This window comes from Etheostoma spectabile, chromosome 21, assembly GCF_008692095.1.
Source record: "Etheostoma spectabile isolate EspeVRDwgs_2016 chromosome 21, UIUC_Espe_1.0, whole genome shotgun sequence".
NCBI lineage: Eukaryota > Metazoa > Chordata > Actinopteri > Perciformes > Percidae > Etheostoma > Etheostoma spectabile.
Genome location: NC_045753.1, coordinates 16,369,443 through 16,376,870, shown reverse-complemented (window position 1 = coordinate 16,376,870; position 7,428 = coordinate 16,369,443). Strand labels below are relative to the sequence as shown.

At 40.5% G+C, this 7,428-nt stretch overlaps 1 protein-coding gene across 5 annotated transcripts in view; it reads right to left on the bottom strand.

Moving 5' to 3' along the window:
• The window catches only part of pald1a (phosphatase domain containing paladin 1a), a 52,901-nt gene that overhangs the window by 13,132 nt on the left and 32,341 nt on the right, over positions 1–7,428 (bottom strand). The gene's annotated exons all lie outside the window — the stretch shown is intronic.

Sequence of the window (7,428 nt, the reverse complement as noted above, 5' to 3'; positions counted from 1 at the left end):
CCAAGACAGCAAGAGAGGACACTCTTAGCAACCAAATCACATTGTCACTTTCTTTCCTCCAACCACATTCTAGTAAAAAGCAACAACCACAATAAGTTAGTAGATCAAACCTTAGTAGTTATACAATTTAATGTAAAATCACACCTAAAGCAGTAGAGACGAGTTAATGCAGCGCAAACACTCCCAAAAAGACTAAAAAAAAGTGCCAGAGGGCAAACATTATACACTATCTTTCTAGTGTTACATTACTTCTTTGAGAGCGCTGAGCTGTCACATAACGATGCTCAGTAGCCTTCTTTACCTTGACCCTTTGCTGTTTTTTTTGCTGGGCAGGTATTATATTCTCTTCTTTAAACTTGTTTGCCAGAAATAGCTGCTTGCGGTTTAATATCCGTGTTAAGGAGAGCCAGATGGACTCAAACATACGGCCTATACGCCAGACAACCAAAACAATGAACTAAAAGAGACTAAAAGCTGGTATTATATACTCTTCTTTAAACTTGTTTGCCAGAAATAGCTGCTTGCAGTTTAATATCCGTGTTGAGGGGAGCCAGATGGACTCAAACATACGGCCTGTACGCCAGACAACCAAAACAATGAACTAAAAGAGACTAAAAGCTGTTTAAAGATGCAGAGTTGGGTTAAACAGTCATTTGATCCACAGTTAACATTAAAAGAATTGCTAAATGCAGGTTGACATGGTAATGTACCTTGTATGAACCCATCTAAGTATACAGTATAAACTTGATGAAATCACATGTTATGAATTACAACTATCCTGCTGATAAATGCCTGTACTTACCTTGTACCAGATAACAGAACCACCCTCTAGATCAGCCTTAAAAGACCTTCCAATTCCTAGTCATTTAAACAACATGGGTGATCACGGTTATCTGACTAGCGAGACAAAGTGACTTTTGCATAGGCAACTTTAAGCTGTTTTCGGAATAATCTTAGAAAACAAAAGTAAATAAATGAAATCCCCTCTTTTCTGCTGAAGAAACCCAGCAGCAGATAGTAGTTTTGATATTTGGAAGGATTTCAGTTGATGAGCCATCTACCAAAATTGTTAAACTAGTATTAACAACAGTTGTTTACTCCCACCCTTTAACATAGCTGTTCTTATCAATACACAAAGACTATAGTTACATGGTTAATCTCCTGATTATTACTAAATATAATTTGAATTTTCATGTTAAAACCTTATAGTCAGCAGAACTTTGCAATTACCCAATGTATGAGATACTCCTATAATCCCTTTGATTGTTATTCAAGAGAGACAAGATAATAGTTGTCTCACAGGACGACATCATAGGAGGAAGAAGGCACAGAGCCTTTGCAAGCCAATCTTGGACACAAGGTAATTTGTAACCAAACAAAGCCAGAGTGTAGCAGTGAAGCAGCTCTCTAACATCACATAAGAGGCCCCTTCTCACAAAGTAAGGCCGGTAATTGAGGGTGGTCTTCAATTACAGGCTGTGAGCAGCACTGAGGTAAATGCAGACAGGGTTTCATCCGTGTGGCGAGTCAGTGTGAAGAGGTTTTCCCTTTTTTTGTTGTTGTCTTTTTTCTGATTGCTTAGAGCCTTGAGCACTTCCAGGCATAATGTAAAAAGGCCTGCCATCCAGCTGTGTGGCAGAATGTGAGGTGTGTGCAGGATTGGGTAACATGTCAATTGGAGTTAAGAAAAAGTGACAAGCAAAGAAGGGCCAGGTGTGGCTCAATGAACTGTTAGCAGTAGACACGTTCTTAGCAGCAGGTTGCTGTCCGCATCGTAATGAGCATTTTGACTGCCTGGCTGACTGTGTTTTGGATGGCTAAAACAGGTACAGTTTGCAGAATATGAGGGAAGCATATTAAATACGTTGTGGGGGCTGCACAGAGAATAATGAAAGTTGACTAAGTAGGTGGGCTAGCACTCAGGGTAATTTGAAATGTGCACAGTGCACCATAATATGATCATTCCAGAGCAAAATGACGCAACAAGAGAGAGGGGGAATGTGTGGGGTTTCCTGTCCGTTCCCAAACAGCCGTGGTTGGATCCCAGTTTTCCAAGCATCTGCAGCAGAGCGGAGGAGAAACTACACCTATGCAAACAATGGATGTGCTGTCTGTTGTTTATCAACTTTCCCAGGACACAGAAGCAGAAAGGAAGTATGCACATGTCTCACTTTCTGTAATATTTCTCAGTTTACATCGATTACAGTGGCAGAGCAGGTGAACACTGGTAAACCCTATCACCCTGTGTGCCTTACTACCCCAGGAGGCTTTCTGCATTTCATCTCTTAGCCTCAAAATTCACAGTGCCAAAGCCTGGCGGCCATCGGTGCACATACAGAGTTCCACCACAACACACACACGCACACAAACACACCACACACAACCACACACACACACACACACCACACACACACACACTCACACACACACACTTCACACACACACTTCACACCTCTACAATCTGCAGAACCCTAATTCTGGGCTGCCCTCTGTCTACATCGACTGAGCCAATGTGTTTAGAGAGGACTTGCGTATACTCTCAGAAATTTGGAAAGATGTTTAACTTTCTTCCATCTCATGTAAAAGAGACTTTCTGAATTCTCTGGATTTGAGTGAATTGCTTTTTTTTATTTCAGACAATGCTGTTCTGTGCTGATAATCATCAACTTTTGACAAACTAAAAAAAAAAAAAAAAAACAAGTCTAGAAAACAATGCATTACTTGCCATATTAAGATGAAAATCAAAGTGGGAACTACAGCATCCTCTTATATCACTTGGCCGTTAACAACAAAAGAGGGGACTGGTCATTTCTGGCTTGCTATCAAAGGTGAAAGCCATAATTCAGCCAACCGCGAAGATGTGGTGATGAACGTCCTCAGCTCTGCTCGTCCCTGAGTGAGATGGGAAGCTGGCCAAGCACAGACCACATACCATTGTTGAGAGAGTCAAGGAATGCTGGTTGGCTGAGCATAGCTCCAAGCAAGGACAAGGTGAAAGTGAGAGAAGTGGTTTAAAAGAAGCTGATGTTGTCACTGCACAAAAACTAAGGAGAGTAGTGACAGCTTTCTGTTAAATGCATAACTGGAAAAATTTAAAAACTCATATCTATCCAATATAAAGATAACTAGCATAGCAAAAAGACTAAAACAGAAAAAAACAGCTATGCTGGCTCTGTCTTAGGGTAAACATATATGCATAATAACACCTGTAAAGTTCAGTAATGAACATGTTACATTTCATTTGTTGATATGTACAAAAAACAGTCTGAAGCCACAAGTTGTGGTTTAACAGGCAGATTATTTCTTCCAGGAGCAGGACCTCTTTTTTTCTTCTTTTTTTTTTAAACACAGATGTGATGTCATTTTGTCATCTTTAGAGATGCTGGCTGGTTAATTTTGGTAATATTGGGCAGAGCCAGGTGCCTGTCTTTATGCTAAGCTAAGCTCTTTGCCTCTAGCTTTATAGTAGCACATGAGTGGTATCATCTACCTCTGTTAAAAAAGCGAAAAAGTGCATATAATCTCAAACTGTTAGCTTAAATGCTTACATTTGTTGACTTAAATATAAATATATGTACAGCAAAACTAGTTTCTACTGCTGTAAACTACAGTACATTGGATTTCCATTTTGAAGGTAAAAGTACTTCAGACAATCAAAGCTTTAGTTCTATGTAACAATCTCCATGAAACTAAAATTGATTTTATTTTCCAAAAGGGAAATGTACTTTGCAGAAACAAAATTAATGGACTGTGAGTAATACTACTTCAGGCAACGGTTTCAGTCTCTGCCATTTTAATCAAACGTGTTAGACAAAGTTAAGGCAAAAGTTCACAATAATTCCCAGATTAGTGTCACGGCCTGCAAGATGTAGGTGTATTAAAGGTCCCATGACATCAAAATTTCACTTTATGAGGCTTTTTAACAATAATATGTTTCCCCAGTCTGCATATAGTCCCCCAGTGGCTAGAAATGACAATAGGTGTAAACCGAGCCCTGTGTATCCTGCTTTGACTTTGAGAAAATTAAAGCTCAAAAGGGCTGCACTGGATCTTGCCCCTTATGAGGTCATAAAGGACAAGGTTACCTCCCTTTTCTCTGCTTTGCCAGCCCAGAGAAGTTGGCCCACACATGGCTTTCAAACGTGCAAAGTGGCAGTTGGTCAAGGCCACACCCCCAGCCTCCCCCTTGCTCCCCCCCCTCTCCTCCTCAATGCTACAGACTCAGAAATGGCACATCCTTAGGAAAGCTCATTGTGGGACTGGCTCTAGTGGGTGTAATTCTTGAAAAAAGGTTGAATTTTGGGAAAGACACTGATATGGTATTAGGGGACCACTAAGTTTTATATAAAAGCATCCAAAGAGCACCATGTCATGGGACCTTTAAAGATAAACACCAACCACTTGTGAGACATACTCTCTGTCCCATGCCTTGTGTAAACAGGGATACAGAGTGTCATAAGGTTTGGTTTAATATGGTCCCACATGTTGGGAACTCATATGCCTACAAACAGTCTACATATATTAAAGTCCACACCACGCAGCGCGCACGCACAAGCAACACGCAACGCACACGCACACGCACACACACACACACACACACACACACACACACACACACACACACACACACACACTTTAGCAATTGAATGACCCTGACATTTTGCTCAGCAGGGGTTTGAGGGCACTAGAACTTTCTGTCCATGTCCGGCTGTTTTTCGTGTGTGTGACAAGAATTGACATCACATTGTCCCGATTTTCTTTTTGCCCCGTACACTACAAAGGCAGCAACAAAAACAGATGCTTCGAAAAGTGGTTGAGTGGGTCCATTGTCCGTAGTGTGTTGGGCACCGTTTGCACCAATCCACTCGCTTACTGGCAGCCAGTCAGTGAGCTGAGCATGTTGAATCTGCAGCGGAGGCAGTCACTAAAAGACAGCTGATGAATACAGAAAATGAATCTGCCAACTGGTGTTAAAATGATTTGTTGTCTTTCTTTAAATCTGGGACTTCTTTTTTTGGATTTAAAATACAAACTACTGAAAATAAAATCTTGTATCATGACATTGTTTAACAATACTTCATTTGTCGTTATTCCATGGCAGGACAACTTCGGGTGTATGAGGACATTAAACGTCTTCTTCGCTGTAAACATCAGCACAAACTGTAGCTACCTCTATATACTGTAAACTTGATTTATTTTCTAATCACTTACAATCTGTTTTTTTCTAGTCATTTAGATTGCTAAATTATTCAATTAAACTGATACAATAAAAAAAAAAAACATATACACAAAGCAAAGTTGACACATGGATTTTGGATGGAGTACCACAGTTTAATCCCTGAATGGTGGCAGACAAGTGCTGAGGGTCAACCATTCTGCAAGCTCATGTGGGTGAGGACTGGACTTAGAAGTGCACGTTATAGACAGATCCATCTGCTTGACATATGGTGCCAATTACCAGCTGATGGGGTTGCCGAGGTAAAAAGGCCAATCCATATTGGCCCTTCCCACCCAGGTTTGCACAAGAAGCCATTCATCCGATTCTGCAAAAACACCTCCCACTCAAATCCTAATCCAAACCCCGACCTGTCTAGAGCGGACAGGCAGCCTACACATGGCTCCTAGACTCCAAGTACAGACAACTCAAAATCAAGTACACATGCTGATTTTCAGGATAGGTTCATTACAAACCAGGGCCAAACTGCAACTTCTAGAAATACATTCTATCCAGACTCACTTTGACTTTTTGTTGCCAAAGCTAACAGATGCCATATTTTAAGATATTTAAAGTTTAATCTCAAAGCATTATTTATTACCGTTTGTTACTCTCTGTGGATATTTGTCTTACAGGCCCACAAAGGCGCACACACATACAACGGTTTTCATCTTCAATAAGATGCAGTAGTCTGGCTTCTCCTCTGACGCCACCACGTCGGTACATGGCTCAAAAAGGTTAATGACCTGTACCATTCCAATTTTAGGACATCTCAGACTCTGCTTGTCAGATTCATCTTTATACAATGTCAAACCTCACTAAACCTGCATTAGTCTAAGCCTTATCTAACAAACAACAAATCCTAACTGAACATGGGAAACTAAATAAAGCAAAGAAGGAAGATTAAAGAAGAAGCTGTTTGAGTTGATTCCATTTAACCCTGATGATGGCCAAGAGCTTTTTTGAGTTTGGGCAGAACTAAAGTAAAGTCCCCTGGGAACTTGACACGTAAGGCCTTTTTATGGTTCTGCAGAGGCTCCACGCAGAGCTTTCGCCATAGCCTACGTAAGTGGCCTGATGTTTATACTTGTGCGCTGGTGTGTGCGTCAAACCGGTGTGTGTGCGTGTGTGTGTGTGTGTGTGTGTGTGTGTGTGTGTGTGTGTGAGTAAGAGGGGAGTGAGTGATAGAGCAAGGGAGAAGTGAGAGAGTGATGGTGATTAGCTTTGGAGCGAGTACCAACTCTAGAGTCATGGTGAGAGAAGCAAAGGGTCTCTCACCTGAGCTTTCTGACCAAGGTGAGAAATCTGTAGCAGGAAAAGTTAACCCTCTCCTTGATTACGTGTTTAAGGAGAAGGAGAACCAGGATATGAGTCAGGGGAAATGCAACGTTACCAAACAACAGTGTTACCTTTTGTTGAGAGGTGCACGTCAGGCTACAGCTTAGGGTCAGGCGTAGACACAGAGGGGTCTGCGGGGGTACGCAGACGATTCTACGCACAACTATAAAATGGCCTTTACTCAGTTCTTCAATAATTTTGTTTACACAAATTAGACCTCAATGAAAGTATGAAATTACTTAATGAATTTTCTCAAATGTGGAAGAAACAGCTCAACCTTAACATTTAATTATTTTCAATTTCTGATCTGAATATGAAAAGAATCATTCTTCCATCCACACGTTCAGGTCGCTGCCACATATCAACCTACGTAACTTACATCTGGGTAACAACATTCAACAACTTTATGACATCCAGTCTTTGAATACATCAAAGGAGACTTGCTAGATCTGCTAAAGGGATACAATTTATTTTGTGAAAATGTTCTGGTCTTTGATGCCACTTCAAATTAGCTCATATCGGTATTTATAATGCGGGTAATTGAGTGGAGCGGTTATCTCCAGGTGTTACTGAATCTTCCTAGATCTCTCGGCTCTCCTACCTCTTGGCTAAGTCTTCCTTTATACTTGAAAAATTATATCATCACACTCTTTATTTCTGTCTAATTCTATAAAACTGTATTTTTTATCTCAATTTTGCTCCTGTTAAGGTCTGTGTGAAACTGTTAAACTTTGATTAGAAAGGTAAAGTATGTTATAAATATATGTCTATGTAATTTACTATACTGAATGAACCTATTTCTTTTATATTCCACCAGGTTGCATGAACCTAACCAGCATATGTATGTTTTTTTTTTTTAACATGCACTGCCATTT